Source organism: Heterodontus francisci, chromosome 4 (genome assembly GCF_036365525.1).
Source record: "Heterodontus francisci isolate sHetFra1 chromosome 4, sHetFra1.hap1, whole genome shotgun sequence".
Lineage (NCBI taxonomy): Eukaryota > Metazoa > Chordata > Chondrichthyes > Heterodontiformes > Heterodontidae > Heterodontus > Heterodontus francisci.
The window spans coordinates 99,168,067-99,190,223 of NC_090374.1; the positions used below are offsets into that span (position 1 = coordinate 99,168,067).

At 44.1% G+C, this 22,157-nt stretch overlaps 1 protein-coding gene across 5 annotated transcripts in view; it reads left to right on the forward strand.

The window, feature by feature from the left end:
* Nucleotides 1-22,157, forward strand: part of srfbp1 (serum response factor binding protein 1) — a 269,448-nt gene that overhangs the window by 75,588 nt on the left and 171,703 nt on the right. The window lies entirely within an intron of this gene.

Genomic DNA, 22,157 nt, shown 5'->3' on the forward strand with positions numbered 1-22,157 from the left:
GAGGGCAGGGCGATAGATGTTGTCTACATGGACTTTAGCAAGGCCTTTGACAAGGTCCCGCATGGTCCAGAAAGTTCCAACACATGGGATTCAGGGTGAGCTAACAAATTGGATACAAAATTGGCTTTGTGATAGGAGGCAGAGGGTGGTAGTGGAGGGTTGCAAGTACATAGCTCTCTGAAAGTGGCAACACAGGTAGACAGGGTGGTGAAGAAGGCATGCTTGCCTTCATCGGCCGAGGCATTGAGTTCAAGAGTTGGGACGTCATGTTACAGTTGTACGTAACGTTGGTTAGGCCACATTTGGAGTACTGTGTGCAGTTCTGGTCGCCGCACTGCAGGGAAGATGTGATTAAGCTGGAGAGGGTGCAGAAAAGATTCACAAGGATGTTGCCTGGTTTGGAGGGCTTGAGTTATAAAGAGAGATTGGATAGGCTGGGTCTGTTTTCCCTGGAGTGAAGGAGGCTGAGAGGGGACATGATAGAGTTAGAGCTATATAAAATTATGAGAGGCATAGATAGGGTAGATAGCCAGAGTCTGTTTCCCATGGTAGGGGTGACTAAAACTAGAGGGCATCAATTTAAGGTGAGGGAGGAGGTTTAAGGGGGATCAAAGGGGTAAATTTTTCACACAAAGAATAGTGGGTATCTGGAATGAGCTGCCTGAGGAGGTGGTGGAGGCAGGAACAGTAGCGACATTTAAGAGGCATCTGGACAGGTACTTGAATGAGCAAGGCATAGAGGGATATGGAATTAATGCAGGCAGGTGGGATTAGTATAGATAGGTATTATGGTCAGCATGGACGCGGTGGGCCGAAGGGCCTGTTTCTGTGCTGTACGACTGTATGACTCTATGTTGGCCATGCTTTCACGGGTTACTCTGTCTCCCCCAGTTAACTGCCTCAACTCTCTTTGCATTCCTTCCGGAATATTCTTTCTCTCTCCCTCTCCTCAAATTCAAGTTTCCTTTGTTCCAGTTTTATCTTTGCTAACTATACCCTGTCGGAGTCTGCTTCTAACCCTGTTTCTGCTTCTTCAGATTCAAAGGAAAAATGGTTGGCCACTAGCCTTAGGAGTTCAGACTTCCTAGCCTTGCCATGTACAGTGATCCCACACTGCTCAGCCATTTTCCTCAACTCCTCCATAGATAGTGCTTTTAACTTATCCCAAGTTACTTCACCCTGGCTTGGCGAGCTACTAGCTTCAGTTAGACATGTTCGTATTCAAGCACACACAAACACAAGAAAACCTGTATTGAAATCGTGCTGTTTTTTGATTGGGAACAATTTGGCTTCCCACTTCCAATGTCTTATTTGTCTGTGGGTCAATTCCAGACGCTAGCATCCAAATTTCTGTTACGACCAAGTGAGAAAGAAGTCTAGGGTTCCCTTTCAGATTTCACCTGGGCTTACTGTTACAGGGTTCCATTTTAAACACACCGTATTTTTTTAGCTCCCCCTTGGTGAATCCTTGTGCACCACTTTCCAATTATAAGGCAAAGAAACCAGCACAAGAAGGCTTTCTCAGGTTTAAAGAAGAAAAGTTGAACCTTATTAAATTTAAACTCTAATTTGGTTAATGCCTACGGATATCCGACACACCCACGCTAGCATGCATACGCAATACACACATGCAATTAGTGACAGAAAAGAGCAGAAGAAAAATAAAGTGGAGAAATTTGAGGCAATATCTGAAGAATTCTTGTTAGAGTTCTTCGAGCCATTGTTCGCTGTAGGAGACTTTTGTCTGTTGCGTTTCATGTGTCTTCAGTGAATTCAGAGGCTTGTGAGAAAAAGATGGGAGCAGGCAGGAGCAATCTTCGGTCCAGGAGCAAACACACACTGCTTTCAAACTCTCTCTGGCCAGTTCAAACGAAAACCCTAGAACAGCCAGGTAGTCATGTGACCAGCTGGTCTAACCAGTCCTGGCCCTTGTGGATTGTATCCTCCTTAGCAGGTCCTGGAATGCGCTTTCTCACTTTCAATGTCTGTTGGTATGTAAATTTTTTTCCAGCCACGGCTGATCTGTTTAACAAGTAATTTCCTCGCTCCAACAGCAGTTAAAAATCAACGTTCATGACAAAATTGATGTGCCTCACTATTGTCAGGTGGGGGCCTAGCATGACACTTAATTTAGAGCTTCTCTGAAGCTACACTGCCTCTCCCTCTAGTCTCTCTCTCATGTGATCTCTTACATAGTCATGGTGGGAGGTATACCTTACACTGTCTCAACATTAACCCTTTCAGACCCTTATACTACATTACCCCAAAACTTTATCCATATGTATATTTGTACATTCACTTTTATCTTTACTTTTACATATTACCCCATCTCCCCCCAAGTCTCTGACATCACAGAATCAATCTGTCAGGAGGCTTCACAACTCTCCCCATTTTGTTGTATTATCAGACGTGGAAGATCAGTACTCTTTCTCTGAACTCTTGTTTCTTGACTTGAATGGCCTTCATTGAGGTGTGTAGTATCTGGTGCTTTCTGAATTTCAGGTTCAAAATCTGGTTTGTCCAAATGTATGACTGACTGCCATTTTGATGAATAGGAATAAGATTCCTTCTGTTTCTTCTTATAGTACCTTATGAAATTCATACTAAATAAGATCTCTGTTGATTCTAATCTCTGGACGAATCCTGCTTCTCTGTCTTGGTCTCGTACCCATACCTTTTGTCCTTCAGTCAATTTAGGTAGGTTCCTGGTACAGTATTTCCTATTATATAGTTATATGCTTGTTGCTTTTGGTAAGACTTCGCTCTGTCTTGAACTCTCTGATAATCCACATAGCAATGGAATAGTTCTGTAGTTCAGGAGTGCTGTTTGAAAATCTCATTCTTCTTTAACAGTGCTTTGATAGTTCTGACTCCTCTTTCAGCTTCACCGTTAGATTGTGGATATCTAGGGGAACTTGTAAGATGTACAAATCCACAGTTTTCTGCAAAGTATGTAAAGTAGTCGTTTGCAAATTGTGGTCCATTATTGGACGGTATCCGGTCAGGTATTCCAAGTGTTGTGAAGATTTCTTGTAATTCTCGAATGACTGTTGCGGTTGTCATTGCATACAAACATTTGAGCTCAATCCTCCTTGAAAAGTAGTTGATAACAATCGGGTAGGATTTTCCATCAAACATAAATAGACCCATCCCCAGACATTCCCATGGTCTGGTTGGAAATTGGGTCGAGGTGAGTGGTTCGCTCTGATCCTGTCTTGTGTACTGCGCATACCTGGCAATTATAAATCATTTCTTCTATATCTCTCTGTATTCCCAGCCACCACATGGACAACAGAACCTTTGCTCTACATTTCGTTATACCCATGTGACCCTGTTGTATTTTCTCCAAGATGGCTACTCTGAGTGAGTCCGGAATCACCAGTCCATCGTCATATACCAGCAAATCATCCATAATCAGAAAGTGTCCTCAGCGTTCGATTATTTTATCCTCTCACCACTGGGACGCTGCTGCGGCCAGCCTTGCTGCAATATTGGCGGATACAGATGCATTCTTCTTCTTGCATCTGAGCATGACAAATTTCTTGGAGCTTTTTTGAACTTGCCGGCCTTTGTGATGCAGCGAACTGAGAATGTGACGCAATTTCATTAATAAAGTTAACATCCTGTTGTGTAGGATGGTCAACAGTAGCTCTGGGCAATGCATCTGCTGTCGTTTGTTGCTTACCCTGCACGTATACTGTTTCATGCATGAACCTCATTAGCCTCAACTGGAGTGTCTGGATTCGCAGAGGCATCCTAGTGAGTTCTAGGGGAATCTAGGGGTTTGTGGTCTGTCTCTGACAACCTATAAGTGATAATATAATCTGAGAACTTTTCACAAGCCCACGTGACTGTGAGAGCTTCTCTCTCTATGACAGCATACCTCGTCTCAGTCTCAGACAGTGCTTATGATTTATAATAAACCGTTTTCTACATCCATCTGATTTGTTCTTGAAAAAGTCTGCCCCTTTTCCTGTGGATGAGGCACCTGCTGCAATTGTGGTCCTCAGTGAGGGATTATAATGCGCTAAGATATCTGGTGAAATCAGCATTTCTTTGATCCTTTGAAATGCTTGCTCCTGATGTGTATCTGAACACCATGCTTGAGCTTTCCTTAATATTTGTCGTAAGGCTTCAGTAACTTGCGCTAGATTGGGTAGAAATGTTGCAAATTGATTCTTCATTCCAAGGATTCATTGAAGATCTTGGACCGAAGTGGGAATTCATTAATTGCTTTCGTCTTTTGCGGGTCTGCCATTATGCCGGTGCAACTGACAACGTACCCTAGGAAACGCATAGACGTTTGAGAACTCACTCTTTTCATTAAGTGTGAGGCCTTCTTATAGACGATTCAAAACCACTCTAACCCGCAGGTCATGTTCTTCAATGTATTCACAATGGTCTAAGATGTCGTCCATATGTAATACGACTCCTTTAAGGCCCTGTAGAATGTTTGACGTCGTTTTTTGGAATATTTCCGGTGCTGATGTTCGATCAAATGGTCAACAATTAAAACTAAATCTTCCGAACGGAGTAATGAAGGTTTTCAATAACCTTGACTTCTTATCCAATGGAACTTGCCAAAAGCCATTATTCGCATTAAGCTTTGTAAACATAGTACATTCGGATAACTTTGCCTAGCTTTTGTCCACTGAGGACATCGGATGAACGTCTCTTGCCTCAGCCTTATTAAGTGTACACAAATGTGAAGATTACCGTTAGGTTTAGAAACTGAAACCATTCCAGAACACCACTCTAGAGGTTCAGTGACAGGAAAAATGACTCCCATCCTGGTCATCTCTCCTAGCTGATGTTGGACTTGCTTCATTTGTGGATGTGGTATCTTCCTCGGTGTGCAAAGATATGCAGGTTTAGCGTCTTTTCTCAAAGTAAAGTTCTATTTGGTCTACAGTCTTCCCAGACCAGTAAATAATTTTGGAAAGTCTTTTTGGAAGTGACTCCTGGGTTCTTGTTGCTTAACTTCTTCCACGTTTCGTATAAGATGAAGGTTAATACAAGCTGTTCTACTTAAGAGAGAGAATTCCTGCTTCCGTAGAACATAGTGTTTTCAATATCTGCTTTCCCTTGTACTAGTGAGTTACCTGTAGCTTTCTCTCGACATTCAGTTCAGGCCCTCCTGGGCCATGTAATTGAGTTTCTGTTGGTTGCAGGTAATGCGTTGATAGTGTTACCACCGACCAGTCCTGTCAAAGCCCCTAATTAAAATATATGATTCTGATTGTTGTGGGACCAACGCACTGTTAATTCAATCCCGTCGTTCTACGGATTGGCTAACATATCATTTAAAAACTTTACAAATTAAAGAAAGACCCACCAAATTGTACCATCTATTAACCCCCAAATGAGGCTATGCAAACCAGATATATTTAAATCAACAAATTAACTCTTTAATTAGAAGAACTAAATTCATAAACACTATGAACATTTAAAAATAGAAAATTGGAGTCCTTGCAAATTTACAGTCTAATGTTGTTCGAAGTCCTCGCAGAATGTTGTTTGCGATCCAGCGAATTTCAACAATTAACGACTTGCAAACACTTTCAACAGAATCAATCTGACTTCAGAGTTTTTGAGGGATAAAAGATTGTCACAGTCTAACTTCCCTTTCTTCAATTTAAATTACCAGCGATCTCTGTCTTGGCTTGACTTTTTAGAATTTCGAGAGATAATTAAACAGACTAAAATGCTGTTTCCTTCACTTTAAACGGTTGGGAGCTCTTTTTCAGTGCTGACACCACAACTGTTTCTGTGTCTGTGTTCAAACTGTCTTACTAACTGCCAGTTCAAACTGAATAGTAACCAATGTATCGCATCAGGCTCCCTCCCAGTGACTGTTCCCATGGTATCGAGAATGCACCCTTTGAATCGCAGACTCCAAATGGCTGTTTCTCGGGCAATGAAAATGCACCTCCTATAACTCCTAAGGCTTGCCGGCTCTTAAAGCAAAACTGATCCCTTACAAGTCTTCAAGGCAAACCACATAGTCTGAAAAAAAAACTACAGGACCATGTCAATAGCCACGGTTCGTTGTCAGATAAGATAGTTACACTTGCTCCAGTGTCTCGTTTAAAATTGGTGATATGTCCGTTTACATAAATATCTGCAGTCCAAAATACCTGATTAGGATCATTGATCTCACCAAAGAAGTTCTCTGATTTCTTTCCTGATGAAGGTTGTTCAACTTCATTAACATCTCTATGCTTGAAGACTTTTTCAAACTTGTGGGAGTAGAGATTTTACTTCAGTACATCTTCCCAAGATGGCCTATTTTCTTACATTGGAAGTATTCTGCTTTGTTTGCACCACACTGTTCGTGCCTCTGGGTCTTTTTGGCAGCACAGTGCTGGAAGTCTTTTATGGAGTCTTGCACTTTCCCCACCACCACCCCTGCTCCTCCCCCCCCCCCCCCCCCCCCGTACCTTTTTTGGTGCTACTTTTACATCCTGTGATTAAGGAACTGTACGGTCACTGGAGGTTTCCTGAACCAAGGTCTGTCTTCACCTCTCAGGATTGCTTTGTTCTTCTTCCGGACCTCTGCTTGTCTCACCAGCTGAATTACTTTGTCTAGGGTCAGGCCTTCCAAAGACTGCAATAAATCTGTTTGGGATACACCAGCAATACCTACTACAGTGCAGTCCGTCATTAATTCTGCTTTTTGGTCTCCATATTCACATCCTTCAGCTAGTCTGTAAAGGTCATTAATGAAAGCATCAACTGTTTCACCTGGTTTCTGGACACTTCTGTTAAATCTTGTCCTTTCCAGAATCGTCTTGCTCTTCGGGTTGAAATAGCTTTTCAAATGTCATCAAATTTATCTGATGTCTCATTAATGCTTTGTCTTGCAATAACATCATCTGCTATTGCACCAGTGGAATACAGCAATGTGTTAACTTGTTCTGCTTCAGACTGGCTGTCTAATTTGGAAGCAATTCTGTATCTTAGAAATCTTTTTCGCCAGAGTGACCAATTTTGAGTTTGATTTGGTCCTTCCATGTGTCCAAACTTCTCTGGTATTGTGAATTTAAGATCTATGGCTTTCTATTTGGTTTAGTTTCTCTTTTAAAATTTGCCCTCCAGTATTGGAAGTTTGCCGTGCTTTTCAGCCTTGCGCTGACTTCCGCTATCGTCACCATTTCTCCCTGTGAAATCTCACCTCTAGATTCCGTATTTATTTATTTACATGCAGTTTTGTGGCATTTCTGGTATAATCTTTTGACTCCCTTGTCTTAGAATATTGAGTATTTATAACCTCTGTTTTTTCGCTCCTACCGGTCGCCATGTGTAATAGCGCCAACCTCAAATCTGCCCTCACTAAGGGCTTTTGGTTTTCCCAGTGCTGCCTGCCTACTGCTGTTAGAAACAAATTCTTTAAGGGTTGCTCACCAGACCCCCAATCATTGCTTGGTTCTCTGACTCGAAGCCTGATCGCTGGACCAGAATTTCTTTTCACAGACTACCTGCCTATGGTGTAGCCTGAATGCCTCTGCAAGCTGATTCCCCGACTCTCCATGCCTTGTTTGTTCATGCAGCAGCTCTGGAGCTTTTTCACAGCCTCTTCTTGAGTTCTGCAGTTTTAGTGCTTTTTCCAGGTCAACCTTCTCCAAAGTATTTGTTCAATTTCTGTGTGTTGCATGATGAGAACCACCACTGTTCACCATATTGTATGTTTGGTTAGTCTAGCTAAGAGAGATTATTGAGTCTTCGGTACTGTGAACAATAACTTTTATTACATTCTAACTATATATAGCTTTAGACAAGTCTGTGTGACTCCTCTGAAGCCACTCTGCATCTCCTTCCAGTCTCATGTGATCTCTTACGTCATCATGGTCGGAGGTATTCCTTATACTGTCTCAACATTAACCCTTTCAGACCCTTATACTACAAAACTAAGCGAGTAAAGTACACACAGTGATCAAAAAACTGACACGCCGTGCTTCTCGTCTCTCAATTTCATCAACAACCCACAAAAAGGTTAAAGTCCATGTGCAAATGAGTACTGAGATTACATGCCCATGACTGTCACACTCATTTTTTTATTTACAATTCAAAAGTATAATTAGCCATGTATGGCTCTTCGGCATTGTAACACAAACCATTCATTTACAGTCTTTCCCATGTGCTGTAGAAAGTATATATGAGAAATTGTAAACCATTTCACAAAACCTGCATATTCACAAATCAAATGTGCTGGATCATAGATGCGATTTGTGTTATTTTTGTATGGTGTCTGAAAGCAGACTTAAGTTAATTTTTCTTTCAAAATAGATACTGATTATGATGTCCAATTAGCGTCATGGTCAACCAAATTCTGACCATACTTCATGTGAACAGTATAAGCAATATTCTTTCAAGTTTCATTTTCACTTTAAATGATAAGCTAATGTGTAATTTAATTTACATCCTTGCAGTTACAAATGAACATCAGAATTTTTTTTTTAAGTAAGAAGAAATCTGATGGTAAAGCATTCAGCCTCTTTAGTCAAAGGATGCCTTGGTTTTTTTGTCGCAGAAATTGGGATAGATATTTGACGCAGCTAATCCTTTTGCTTGGATCTTCATATTTCTGTTGTAAGCTTTGCGCCAAGTGTAAACTTGGTTCAGTTGATAACACATTTGGTTCTGAAATAGAATGTCATGGTGTCAAGTCCCACTGCATTATATAAGCAGATAATCCAGGCAATTATTTGATTGCAGTACCTAGAGAGTGCTGCATTGTTGGAAATGCTGTTGTTTGGATGAGATGTGAATCTGAGTCCCCATCTACCTGTTCAGTGGATGTAGAAGATCTTATTAAGGAAAAAAGTAGGGATCTTTTCCGGTGTTGTGGTCATTGTTTCCCCCTCGACCAATAACATTAAACAGGGTTAACTGATTATTCATCTTTTTGCTGTTCTGTATTCAAACCATTCTGTATTCAAACTGGCTGCTGCATTTGGCTACAAAACAACAATGCTTACACTTCAGAAGTAATTCCTTGGTTGTGAAGTGCTTTGGGTGTTCTTTGGTCATGAAAGTTGCCACATCAGGCTTTATTATATTCTTAAAGCCAATACTGTAGAATTTAGACTTTTTTGAAAAACCAGTTGGGTTTGAACATGCCTTGAATTTTTTATTCTGATGGATGTGGTATATTTACTGACCGAAAAAAATTACAGTCTAATGGTATATTTTCAGTTAAAATTACAAATTAACTTGGGTTTGGGAGAAGGTTATGAGAACAATTATAGAAAAAAAACCTGTTTAAACTGTCCAAACTTTTATTTTAACCCTTTCTGTTTTTTACAGAACATATCTCAGACTCTTCTGTGTGACTCTAAACTCAGTACTGCAGGAATGTCAGATAGCAGAGTGATCCTTGTGCACTTCAATGCGCCGCTTAAAATTTGCTCTGCACAGAACTATATCTGCGCTGTTGATCGAGGCTTTCCCTGTCTCAGCAGATGCATGTAATTCCTGTACATTGAGATCCAGAAAAAGGGGGCAGGGAGTTCCTGTATAAAATCAGCTGTGAAACAAAAACTTGATTTGAAGTGGGTTATTTCTATATCATTTTAGATTGCATATGTTTTAACTGTACACGAAAGTCTGCAGGAAGATGTTCAAAGCTAAACATTACCATTTAGAAGCATTTTGGTAAAATGCTTGAAAGAGCAAGGAGTTTTATACCAGTTAATCTCTGTTGACTAGCATTTCACAAAGGGTGAAACTGTGCCTAAATTTCACATTTACTCAGCTATCAGCACTTTCATTGAGTTTTTTTTATTTGTTCGGGGGATGTGGGCATCGCTGGCTAGGCCAGTATTTATTGCCCAACCTTATTGCACTTGAGAAGGTGGTGGTGTGCTGCCTTCTTGAACCGCTGCAGTCCTTTGGGTGTAGGTACACCCACAGTGCTGTCAGGAAGGGAGTTCCAGGATTTTGATCCAGCGACAGTGAAGAAATGGCAATATAGTTCCATGTCAGGATGGTGTGTGGCTTGGAGGGGAACTTGCAGGTGGTGGTGTTCCCATGCTTTTGCTGCCCTTGTCCTTCTATGACTATGCAGTCATACTCAGCTGTGCAAATGACTACTGGAAGCACCAATGCAGTCATATTCAGCTGGCCTCCAACAGTTTCAAAAAAACGAACATCATGGGACAGGACATCAGGCATGCTCCATCCATCAATATTGGCGACCACACTCTCGAAGTGGTTCAAGAGTTCACCTACCTGGGCTCAACCATTACCAGCAACCTGTCTCTCAATGCAGAAATCAACAAGCGCATGGGAAAAGCGTCTGCTGCTATGTCCAGACTGGCCAAGAGGGTGTGAGAAAATGGCGCACTGACACGGAACACAAAAGTCCGAGTGTTTCAAGCCTGTGTTCTCAATACCTTGCTCTACGGCAGCGAGGCCTAGATAACATATGTCAGCCAAGAGTGACATCTCAACGCATTCCATCTTCTCTGTCTCCGGAGAATCCTTGGCATCAGGTGGCAGGACCGTATCTCCAATGGAGAAGTCCTCGAGGCAGCCAGCATCCCCAGCATGTATGCCCTACTGAGCCAACAGCGCTTGAGATGGCTTGGCCATGTAAGCCGCATGGAAGATGGCAGGATCCCCAAGGACATATTGTACAGTGAGCTCATCACTGGTATCAGACCCACCTGCCGTCCATGTTGCCGCTTTAAAGACATTTGCAAACGTGACATGAAGTCCTGCGACATTGACCACAAGTTGTGGGAGTCAGTTGCCAGCAATCGCCAGAGCTGGCGGACAGCTATAAAGGTGGGGCTGAAGAGAGGCGAGTTGAAGAGAATCAGCAGTTGACCGGAAAAGAGACAGCAGTGTAAAGAGAGAGCCAACTGTGTAACAGCCCCAACAACCAACTTTACCTGCAACGCCTGTGGAAGAGTCTGTTACTCTAGAATTGGCCTTTATAGCCACTCCAGGCGCTGCTGCACAAACTACTGGCTACGTCTAGGCACTTAACCATTGTCTCTCTCAATACAGAGGCCAAAAGGAAAAAGGAAGTGTCACACAACACGATGTTGGATACCCTCGGTGTGAAGATGGGACTTCGTCTCCACAAGGACTGTGTGGTGGTCACTCCTACAAATATTGCCATGGACAGATGCATCTGCAACAGGTAGATTGGTGAGGACGAGGTCCAGTATGTTTTTCCCTCATGTTGATTCCCTCACCATCTGCCGTAGACCCAGTCTAGCAGCAATGTCCTTTAGGACGCGGCCAGCTCAATCAGTAGTGGTGCTTGGTGGTCGACATTGAAGTCCCCCACCCAGAATACATTTTGTGCCCTTGCTACCCTCAGTGCTTCTTCCAATTGGTGTTCAACATGGAGAAACACTGATTCATAAGCTGAGTGGGGGAAGGGGGTTAGTAGGTGGTGATCAGCAGGAGGTTTCCTTGCCCATGTTTGACCTGATGCCATGAGACTTAATGGGGTCCGGAGTCAATGTTGAGGACTCCCAGGGCAACTCCCTTCTGACTGTATACCACTGTGCCGCCACCTCTGGTGGGTCTGTCCTGCCAGTGGGACAGGACTTACCCAGGGATAGTGATGGTGGTACCTGGGACATTGCTTGTGAGGTATGATTCTGTGAATATGACTATGTCAGGCAGAGTGTTCTTTTGTGGGAAAGAAGAGGGGGATAGAGGTGTAACTTTTTAAAAAAAATCCATTTCAGGTTCCATGTTAAAAATTAAATTTGCCAGTAATACCAAGGACTCGACCAAGTTTTTTCCTTGGCACCTCACCACACCACCCCCTTGCACACAAAACACTCCACACACCACCACTTTTTGCTGCTAAAAGTGAATTTCAGTAAGTTCTCCACTGTGCTGTTCATGACTTTAAAAAAAAATGCAGCAATGGTATCTCTGCTTTGCGGTCATTTAGGTCTTCATACTGCTTGATTTATGACAAAAGACTAATAAAAGAAAAGAAGGGATGTGACACTGGAAGTGGGGACTTCACCAGTAGCATGATGGATGAATCTTGTAGGAGAAAAGCCTGCTTCAGTGGTGCTGTTATGGAAGTGTGTATTGGATGAAGTACAGTCCTACCAGAAGATTAGCTTTGAGTCAGAACTAGACTACCAAGACTCTCCAACTGCAAGCATAGGAAAGCACAGCAGAACAAGATGTGGCTTTAACTGCCGTACGAGTGAAACCCAGGAAACTAACTGCTGCAAGTGCAGGAAAATTTAATAGGATTCCTGAAGGCTATCAGGGTTTCGTGTCTGAAGGGAAAGTAACCCCATACCCCTCAAGTGGGCCAAACAACCCCATAGTGATTCTCGGACACAGGGGCCACTAGATCTCTTTTACAAGGAAAAGGCCTGACCTTTCCCGCAGGGAGTGCAGTGAACACCAGAATGGTGGTGAATGGTATTGGAGGGCAGTGTATGCCTATACCTGTACCCCGGCTGCACCTGGAGTGCGAACTAGTTTCAGGACTGGTGACCGTAGGGATTGTCCCTTGTCTGCTTGTGAACGGGGTTGATCTGCTCCTAGGTTTTTTTTTTAATTCATTCATGGGATGTGGGCATCACTGGCCAGGCCAGCATTTATTACCCATCCCTAATTGCCCTTGAAAAGGTGGTGGTGAGCTGCCTTCTTGAACCGCTGCAGTCCATGTGAGGTAGGTATACCCACAGTGCTGTTAGGAAGGGAGTTCCAGGAATTTGACCAAGCGACAGTGAAGGAACGGCAATATAGTTCCAAGTCAGGATGGTATGTGACTTGGAGGGGAACTTGCAGGTGGTGGTGTTCCCATGTATTTGCTGCCCTTGTCCTTCTAGTTGGTAGAGGTTGCGGGTTTGGAAGATGCTGTCTAAGGAGCCTTGGCGCGTTGCTGCAGTGTGTCTTGTAGATGGTACACACTGCTGCCACTGTGCGTCAGTGGTGGAGGGAGTGAATGTTTGTAGATGGGGTGCCAATAAAGCGGACTGCTTTGTTTTGGATGGTGTCAAGCTTCTTGAGTGTTGTTGGAGCTGCACCCATCCAGGCAAATGGAGAGTATTCCATCACACTCCTGACTTGTGCCTTGTAGATGGTGGACAGGCTTTGGGGAGTCGGGAGGTGAGTTAGTCGCCTCAGGATTCCTCGCCTCTGACCTGCTCTTGTAGCCACGGTATTGAAATGGCTACTCCAGTTCAGTTTCTGGTCAATGGTAGCCCCTAGGATGTTGATAGCGGGGGATTTAGCTTTGGTAATGCCATTGAATGTCAAGGGGAGATGGTTAGATTCTCTCTTGATGGAGATGGTCATTGCCTGGCACTTGTGTGGCGCAAATGTTACTTGACCGAGTAATGATCTGGAGGGCGTGAAAGTGGCAGCCCCCACGTCCACCAGTCGTGAAAGAAGGACCGCAGGAGATCACAGAGACAGGGCAGTGGTGGGAGACGATCCCCTGCAGTTTCCCCGAATGTGTAGTGGATCAGGCTAGAGCCCTGCTACCCGATCCGAACCCGAAAGCATGCGTCAGGTTTGGGTCGAGTCGGTTTTCAGGCTCGGGTCGGGCCAGACACACACGGTAAGTGCTCTGCTGGTAAGTATTGAAATTACCTGAGCTGGGACGAAACAGAGTCTGCGCAGTGAGCGAGTGACATCACTATGACATCACGCATGCGCTGCAGCTTCATGGAGCTTCCCAGGCAGAAGGTAAGTAAAAGGATGGTCGGGTCGGGCTCGGGTTCACTGTGGTTCGGACGGGTTCAGGCCGGGTTTTTTTCCCGACCTGAGCCGGCCTCTAGATCAGGCCATGATCAAACCAGCTCCCCCAGAGGAGACTGCCTTTAACCCCATTAATTTCCCTAGCACTGTTTTTTTTTTATTTACACTGATTTCCTTCAATTCCTCCCTCTCATTAGACCCTTGGTTCCCTAACATTTCTGGGAAGTTATTTATGTCCTGCTTTGTGAAGACAGAACCAAAGTATGTGTTTATTTGTTCTGCCATTTCCCATTATAATTTCCCCTGTTTCTAACATTAAGGGACCTGTATTTGTCTTCACTAATCTTTTTCTCTTCACTAATCTTTTTCTCTTCACATATTTATAGAAGCTTTTACAGTCCGTTTTTATGGTGCCCGTAAGTTTACTCTCATACTCTCTTTTCCCCCCTAAATCAACCTCTTTGTCCTCGTTTGCTGAATTCTAAACTGCTCCCAATCTTCAGACTTGCTGCTTTTTCTGTCAATTTTATATGCCTCCTCTTTGGATCTAATTCAATCCCGAATTTCTTTTGTAAGCCACGGTTGAGCCACGTTTCCAGTTTTAATTTTGCGCCAGACAGGAATGAATAATTGTCATAATTAAGGGTGCTCAACCTTATTGTGAGTGTGAAAAGGTCACTCGGCTCCTAATATCAGAGTGAAGTAAACATGGAGGCCAGCTGCAACTCTGGTGGTAAACAGGATGACTTCAGGGAAGGAATGCAGGAGCTAGTATGTCCTCATAATTCTTTGCTGAAGTAGGTTTAAGTACTGTCCAAGCTTCTGTCTTGTGCATGGACAAACCAGAAGATGTCACATTTACATTTACATTGATGCAGTCCTGAAATTCTGAATCACTGTCTGAACAGCTTCACTTCCTTGTAAGGAGAGGAATTCCTGGCCAGGATGCGGTGTAAAGCCCTCAGTTGTTTGCATGCTTCCAGTACACAGTATAAGGCACTTGTGAATCTGACAATGAAATCTTTACTTGAGGATTCCAGTAAATTGCTCAGAGAACACTTCGATTTTAGCATGGCCTCATTTCACAATTCTCAGCTATATTGGATGCTCTCAGCTGAAGTAGATGTAGCTATGCCAGAATCACCCAGTACCCATCCATCTGGCTTGTGATCTCTGTGGCAGTGGTTCTGGGTATTGGATTGTTGCCATAAGTAAATGTCATAGCAGTTCCCCTCATCCTTGATATTAATGTTTCAGTTGTTGAAGTTGGCATTCCAGTTTATCAGCATATTGAATAAGTAACAATATATATTGTTTGTAATGAATTGATTGGTTGGTTTGTTGGAGTCCAAGTGGGAACACGTGCAATTGATGCAATGCACCCTTGATAAACCATTAATATCACAGAAGCCTGCATTCCTGCTAAGCAGATGGGTACTGTGCACATGGAAGAGTGCATGCCTCAGCAGATCCTTGGTGACATTACGAATACTTTTCTGTACCAAGGCCAGTTGGGAGGCAGTGGCGTAATGGTATTATCACTGGACTAGTAACCCAGAGACCCAGGGTATTGATCTGGAGACATGGGTTTGAATCCCACCACAGCAGAAGGTGGAATTTGAATTTAATTAATAAATGTGGAATTAAAAGCTACTCTAATGATGGCCATGAAACCATTGTCGATTGTTGTAAAAACCCATCTGGTTCACTAAAGTCCTTTAGGGAAGGAAATCTGCTGTCCTTACCTGGTCTGGCCTACATGTGACTCCAGATCCACAGCAATGTGGTTAACTCTTACATGCCCTCTGAAATGGCCTAGCAAGCCACTCAGTTGTACCGAGCCGCTACGACGTCAATGAAAAGGAATGAAACCGGACAGACCACCCGGCATCAACCGAGGCACCGGAAACGACAACGGCAAACCCAGCCCTGTTGACTCTGCAAAGTCCTCCTTACTAACATCTGGAGGCTTGTGCTAAAGTTGGGAGAGCTGTCCCACAGACTAGTCAAGCAACAGCCTGACATAGTCATATTCACGGAATCATACCTTACAGACAATGTCACAGACACTGCACTCATTATCCCTGGGTATGTCCTGTCCCACCGGCAGGACAGACCCAGCAGAGGTGGCGGGACTGTGGTATACAGTAGGCAGGGAGTTGCCCTGGGAGTCCTCAACATTGACTCCAGACCCCATGAAGTCTCATGGCATCAGGTCAAACATGGGCAAGGTAACCTCCTACTGATTACCACCTACCGCCCTCCCTCAGCTGATGAGTCAGTAGTCCTCCATGTTGAACACCATTTGGAGGAAGCACTGAGGGTGGCAACGACACAAAATGTACTCTGGGTGGGGACTTCAATGTCCATCACCAAGAGTGGCTCGGTAGCACCACTACTGACCGAGCTGGCTGAGTCCTAAAGGACATAGCTGCGAGACTGGGTCTGCGGCAGGTGGTAGGGGAACCAACAAGAGGGGAAAACATACTTTACCTTGTCCTCACCAATCTGCCTGCCGCAGATGCTTCTGTCCATGACTGTATTGGTAGGAGTGACCACCGCACAGTCCTTGTGGAGACGAAGTCCCACCTTCACATTGAGGATACCATCCATCATGTTGTGTGGCACTATCAACGTGCTAAATAGGATAGATTTCGAACAGATCTAGCAATGCAAAACTGGGCATCCATGAGGCTCTGTGGGCCATCAGCAGCAGCAGAATTGTACTCGACCACAATCTGTAACCTCATGGCCCAGCATATTCCCCACTCCACCATTACCATCAAGCCAGGAGACCAACCTTGGTTGAATGAAGAGTGCAGGAGGGCATGCCAGGAGCAGCACCAGGCATACCTCAAAATGAGGTGTCAACCTGGTGAAGCTACAACCCAGGACTGCTTGCATGCCAAACTGCATAAGCAGCATGCAATGGACAGAGCTAAGCGATCCCATAACCAACGGATCAGATCTAAGCTATGCAGTCCTGCCACATCCAGCCGTGAATGGTGGTGGACAATTAAACAACTAACTGGAGGAGGTGGCTCCACAAATTTCCCCATCCTCAATGATGGGGGAGCCCAGCACATCAGTGCGAAAGATAAGGCAGAAGCATTTGCAACAATCTTCAGCCAGAAGTACCGAGTTGTTGATCCATCGCGGCTCCCTCCTGAAGTCCCCAGCATTACCGATGCCAGACTTCAGCCATTTCGATTCACTCCGCATGATAACAAGAAACGAATGAAGGCACTGGATACTGCAAAGGCTATGGGTCCTGACAACATTCCGGCAATAGTACTGAAGACCTGTGCACCAGAACTTGCTGCACCCCTAGCCAAGATGTTCCAGTATAGCATCAACGCAGCAATGTGGAAAATTGCCCAGGTATGTCCTGTACACAAACCAGGACAAGTCCAACCCGGCCAATTACCGCACCATCAGTCTACTCTCAATCATCAGTAAAGTGATGGAAGTGTTATCAACAGTGCCATCAAACAGCACTTGCTTAGCAATAACCTACTCGGTGATGCTCAGTTTGGGTTCCGCCAGGGCCATTCAGCTCCTGACCTCATTACAGCCTTGGTTCAAACATGGACAAAACAGCTGAACTCAACAGGTGTGGTGAGAGTGACTGCCCTTCACATCAAGGCAGCATTTGACTGAGTATGGCATCAAGGAGCCCTAGCAAAACTGGAGTCAATGGGAATCGGGGGGAAACTCTCTGCTGGTTGGAGTTATACCTAGCACAAAGGAAGATGGCTGTGGTTGTTGGAGGTCAATCATCTGAGCTCCAGGACATCACTGCAGAAGTTCCTCAGCGTAGTGTCCTAGGCCCAACTATCTTCAGCTGCTTCGTCAACGACCTTCCTTCAATCATAAAGTCAGAAGTGGGGATGCTCGCTGATGATTGCACAATGTTCAGCACCATTCGCAACTCCTCAAATACTGAAGCAGTCCGTGTAGAAATGCAGCAAGACCTGGACAATATCCAGGCTTGGGCTGATAAGTGGCAAGCAACATTTGTGCCACACAAATGCCAGGCAATGACCATCTCCAACAAGAGAGAATCTAACCATCTCCCCTTGACATTCAATGGCATTACCATCGCTGAATCCCCCACTATCAACATCCTAGGAGCTACCATTGACCAGAAACTGAACTGCAGTAGTCATATAAATACCGTGGATACAAGAGCAGGTCAGAGGCGAGGAATCCTCCGGCGAGTAACTCGCCTCCTGACTCGCCAAACTCTGTCCACCACAAGGCACAAGTGAGGAGTGTGATGTAAGATTCTCCACTTGCCTGGATGGGTGCAGCTCCAACAACACTCAAGAAGCTCAACACCATCCAGAACAAAGCAGCCCGCTTGATTGTCACACTATCCATAAACATTCACTCCTTTCGCCACAGACGCACAGTGGCAGCAGTGTGTACCATCTACAAGATGCACTGCAGCAACGCGCCAAGGCTCCTTAGACAGCACCTTCCAAACCCGCAACCTCTACCACCTCGAAGGACAGGAGCAGCACATACATGGGAACATCATCACCTTACAAGTTCCCGTCCAAGTCACACACCATCCTGACTTGGAACTGTATCGCCGTTCCTTCACTGTCGCTGAGTCAAAATCCTGGAACTCCCTTCCGAACAGCACTGTGGGTGTACCTACCTCACATGGACTGCAGCGGTTCAAGAAGGCAGCTCACCACCACCTTCTCCAGGGCAATTAGGCATGGGCAATAAATACTGGCATAGCCAGTGACGCCCTCATCCCATCAATGAATTAAAAAAAAAGTTAATTCCCATTCAGTACTCCAAGGCAGCTTGAAAAGGGCCATTGCTTACAGATGTGGTTGCTTTAAGAGCTATATGCAGAGCTCATTGTAGATTGCCTTTGCTGAACAGTTTTTTTTTTTAGTTCTTTCAGGGAATGTGAGCTGCGCTGGCAAGACCAGCATTTATTGCCCATCCCTAATTGCCCTTGAGAAGGTGGTGGTGAACCGCTGCATTGAACCACTGCAGCCAATCTGACGTAGCCACACCCACAGGGCTGCTAGGAAGGGACTTCCAAGTTTTTGACACAGCGACAGTGATGGAATCGCAGTATAGTTCCAAGTCCGGATGATGTGTGCCTTAGAGGGGTACTTGCAGTTGGTGGTGTTCCCATGTGTCTGCTGCCCTAGGTGGAAAAGGTTGCAGGTTCGGAAGGTGCTGTTGAAAGAGCCTTGGCGAATTGCTGCAGTGCATCTTGTATATGCTACACACTACCACTGTGCACCAGTGGTGGAGGAAGTGATTGTTTACAGTGGTGGATGGGGTACCAGTCAAGCGGGCTGCTTTGTGCTGGATGGTGTTAAGCTCTGAGTGTTGCTGGAGCAACCAGCATCCAGGCAAGTGGAGAGCATTCCATCACACTCCTGACTTGTGCCTAGTAGATGGTGGACAGGCTTTGGGGAGTCAGGAGATGAGTTACTTGCCTCAGAATTCCTCGCCTCTGAGCTGCTCTTGTCGCCACAGTATTTGTATAGCTGGTCCATTAAGTTTCTGGACAGTGGTAAACCCTCTAGGATTTTGATGATGGGGGATTCAGTGATGGTAATATTGTTGAATGTCAACAATTCTCTTTTTTTTTGGAGATGGTCATTAACTGGCACTTGTGTGGCGTGAATGTTTCTTGCCATCTATCAGCCCAAGCCTGACCGAGATGATGCAATGTGTCCATAGAATTGGTCCTCCTGAACCAGTAGAAGCACACTCATATATTTCTAATGTTGGGGACTGTGAGAGAACTGTACAGTTGCTATCTCCCTTCTCTATCTATGCACTTAACAATCAGCAAATTTTTTCATGTCGAAAACGACACGGCATTTACTGCCATCCTATTAACTTCTGTTCAAAACAGCCACAAAGAACAAGTGGAGTAGTTAAAAATAAATAGAAAGCAGCACAAGTGAACCCAAAGATGTTTTATCAATACATTAAGAGTAAGAGGATAACTAAGGAGAGAGTAGGGCCCATAAAAGACCAAAAAGGTAACCTACGTGTAAGGGCGGAAAATGTTGGTATTGTTAATGAATACTTTACGTCCCTCTTCACAAAAGAGGAGGACGATGCAGATATTGTAGTTCAGGAAGAGGGGTGTGAAGTATTGGCTGTGATAAACATGGGGAGAGAGGAAGTATTAATGGGATTAGCATCCTTGAAAGTTGATAAATCACCAGGACCTGATGAAATGCATCCCATGCTGTCAAAAGAAGCAAGAGAGAAAATAGCAGAAGGTCTGACCATCATTTTCTAGTCCTCACTGGATACAGGTGTGGTGTTGGAGGATTGGAGAACTGCTAACATTGTACCTCTGTTTAAAAAGGGAGCGAGGGATAGACTGAATAATTACAGGCCAGACAGTCTGACCTCAGTAGTGTGCAAATTATTAGAATCTATTCTGAGAGACAGGATAAACTGTCACTTAGAAAGGCACAGGTTGATCAAGGATAGTCAGCATGGATTTGTTATGGGAAGATCTAGTCTGACCAACTTGATTAAATTTTTTGAAGTAGTAACAAGGAAGATAGATGGTAGTGCAGTTGATATGGCTTACATGGATTTTAGCAAGGCTTTTGACCAGGACCCCCATGGCAAACTGGTTTTAAAAAAATCAAATCCCATGGGATCTAGGAAAATGCAGCAAGGTGGATACAAAATTGGTTCAGTGGCAAGAAACAAAGGGTAATTGTTGACTGGTGTTTTTGGCGACTGGAGGGCTGTTTCCAGTGGCATTTCTCAGGGATCAATACTGGGTCCCCTGCTTTTTGTGGTATATATTAACGATTTGAATGTAAATGTAGGGGGCATGATCAAGAAGTTTGCAGATGAGACAAAGATTGGCCTTGTGGTAGATAGCAAGGAGGATAGCTGTCGGCTGCAGGAAGATATTGATGGTCTGGTCAGATGGGCAGAAAAGTGGCAAATGGAATTTAACATGGAGGAGTGAGAGATGATGCATTTGGGGAAGTTAAACAAGGTAAAGGAATACTGAGAAGTGTGGAGGAAGTGAGGGACCTTGGAGTGAATGCGCACAGATCCCTGAAGATAGCAGGACAGGTCAATAAGGTGGTTAGGAAGGTATATGGAATCTTTCCTTTATTAGCCGAGGTATAGAATGTAAGAGCAGGGAGGTTATGCTGGAACTGTATAACTCATTGGTTAGGCCACAACTTGAGTACTGTGTGCAGTTCTGGTCACATCATTACAGAAAGGATGTAATTGCACTAGAGAGGGTACAGAGGAGATTTGTGAGGATCTTGCCAGGACTGGAAAATGCAGCTATGGGGAAAGATTGGATAGGCTGGGGTTGTTCTCCTTGGAACAGAGAAAGCGAGGGGAGATCTGATTGAAATGTACAAAAGTTTGAGGGGCCTGGATAGAGTAGAGGTGAAGGGCCTATTTACCTTAGGTCAGTGAGTAGGGGGCATAGATTTAAAGTGATTGGTAGAAGGATTAGAGGGGAGTTGAGGAAAAGGTTTTTCACCCAGAGGGTGTTGGGGGGGTCTGGAACTCACTGCCTGAAAGGGTAGTTGAGGCAGAGACCCTCAACTCATTCAAAAGGAGTCTGGATGTGCACCTAAAGTGCCGTAATCTACAGGGCTATGGACCAAATGTTGGAAAGTGGGATTAGAATGGGTGGATCATTTTTCAGTTGGCACAGCCACAAAAAGCCAATTGGCTCTATCTGTGCCTTAAACTTTGTATGATTTCGAAGTGGAGCATATATTGCTCCACACTGGCCTTAATTTGCTTATGTTGTCTACATTGCTATAGTGATTACACTTCAAAAGTACCTTAGTGCCTGTGAAGCACTTGGGGATTTCCAGAGATCATGAAAGGCTCTACATAAATCAGAATTCTTTACTTGGAATTAACCTGCTTGGTACTATTTATGAAAAAACTTTCATTTCTTTTAGTGTCTCAGTACTGTCTGATCAGCAAAGCCAAAACAAACTAGGGATCAAACTTGGAACCTTCCTAGTTTCTGTGGCCCATTGCCATAGCGTGTGGGGCAGTTTAGCCTCTGAGCCATCTGGCTGCAATGGGTAGTATCACTTCAAAGAATTTTGTCTGTTGGTTAAGTTAACTTTGGTACCAAATCTTTATATTATGTTACTTTTTCAAAGTTATGTCTGCTTTCTGCTGCTGAATGTATATATTTGTTGTGCCAAGCTCTCAGTAAGACAGTAGAGTAATATATGCTGACAAAAATGCTTTTTAAATCCACATTATATGCAATACATTAGTGTAACTGAAGTATTAAGCCTTCTATCGGGAAACCTGTAATCTTGTTCTATGTGTGTTTTGCAGTGGTTCATTTTGCCGAATTTATACATAAAGTTTCCATTCTAATAATTAAAATGTGTCATTATGTATTTTGTTACTCCTTCTTCAACTTGGGGAACTTTCATAGAATT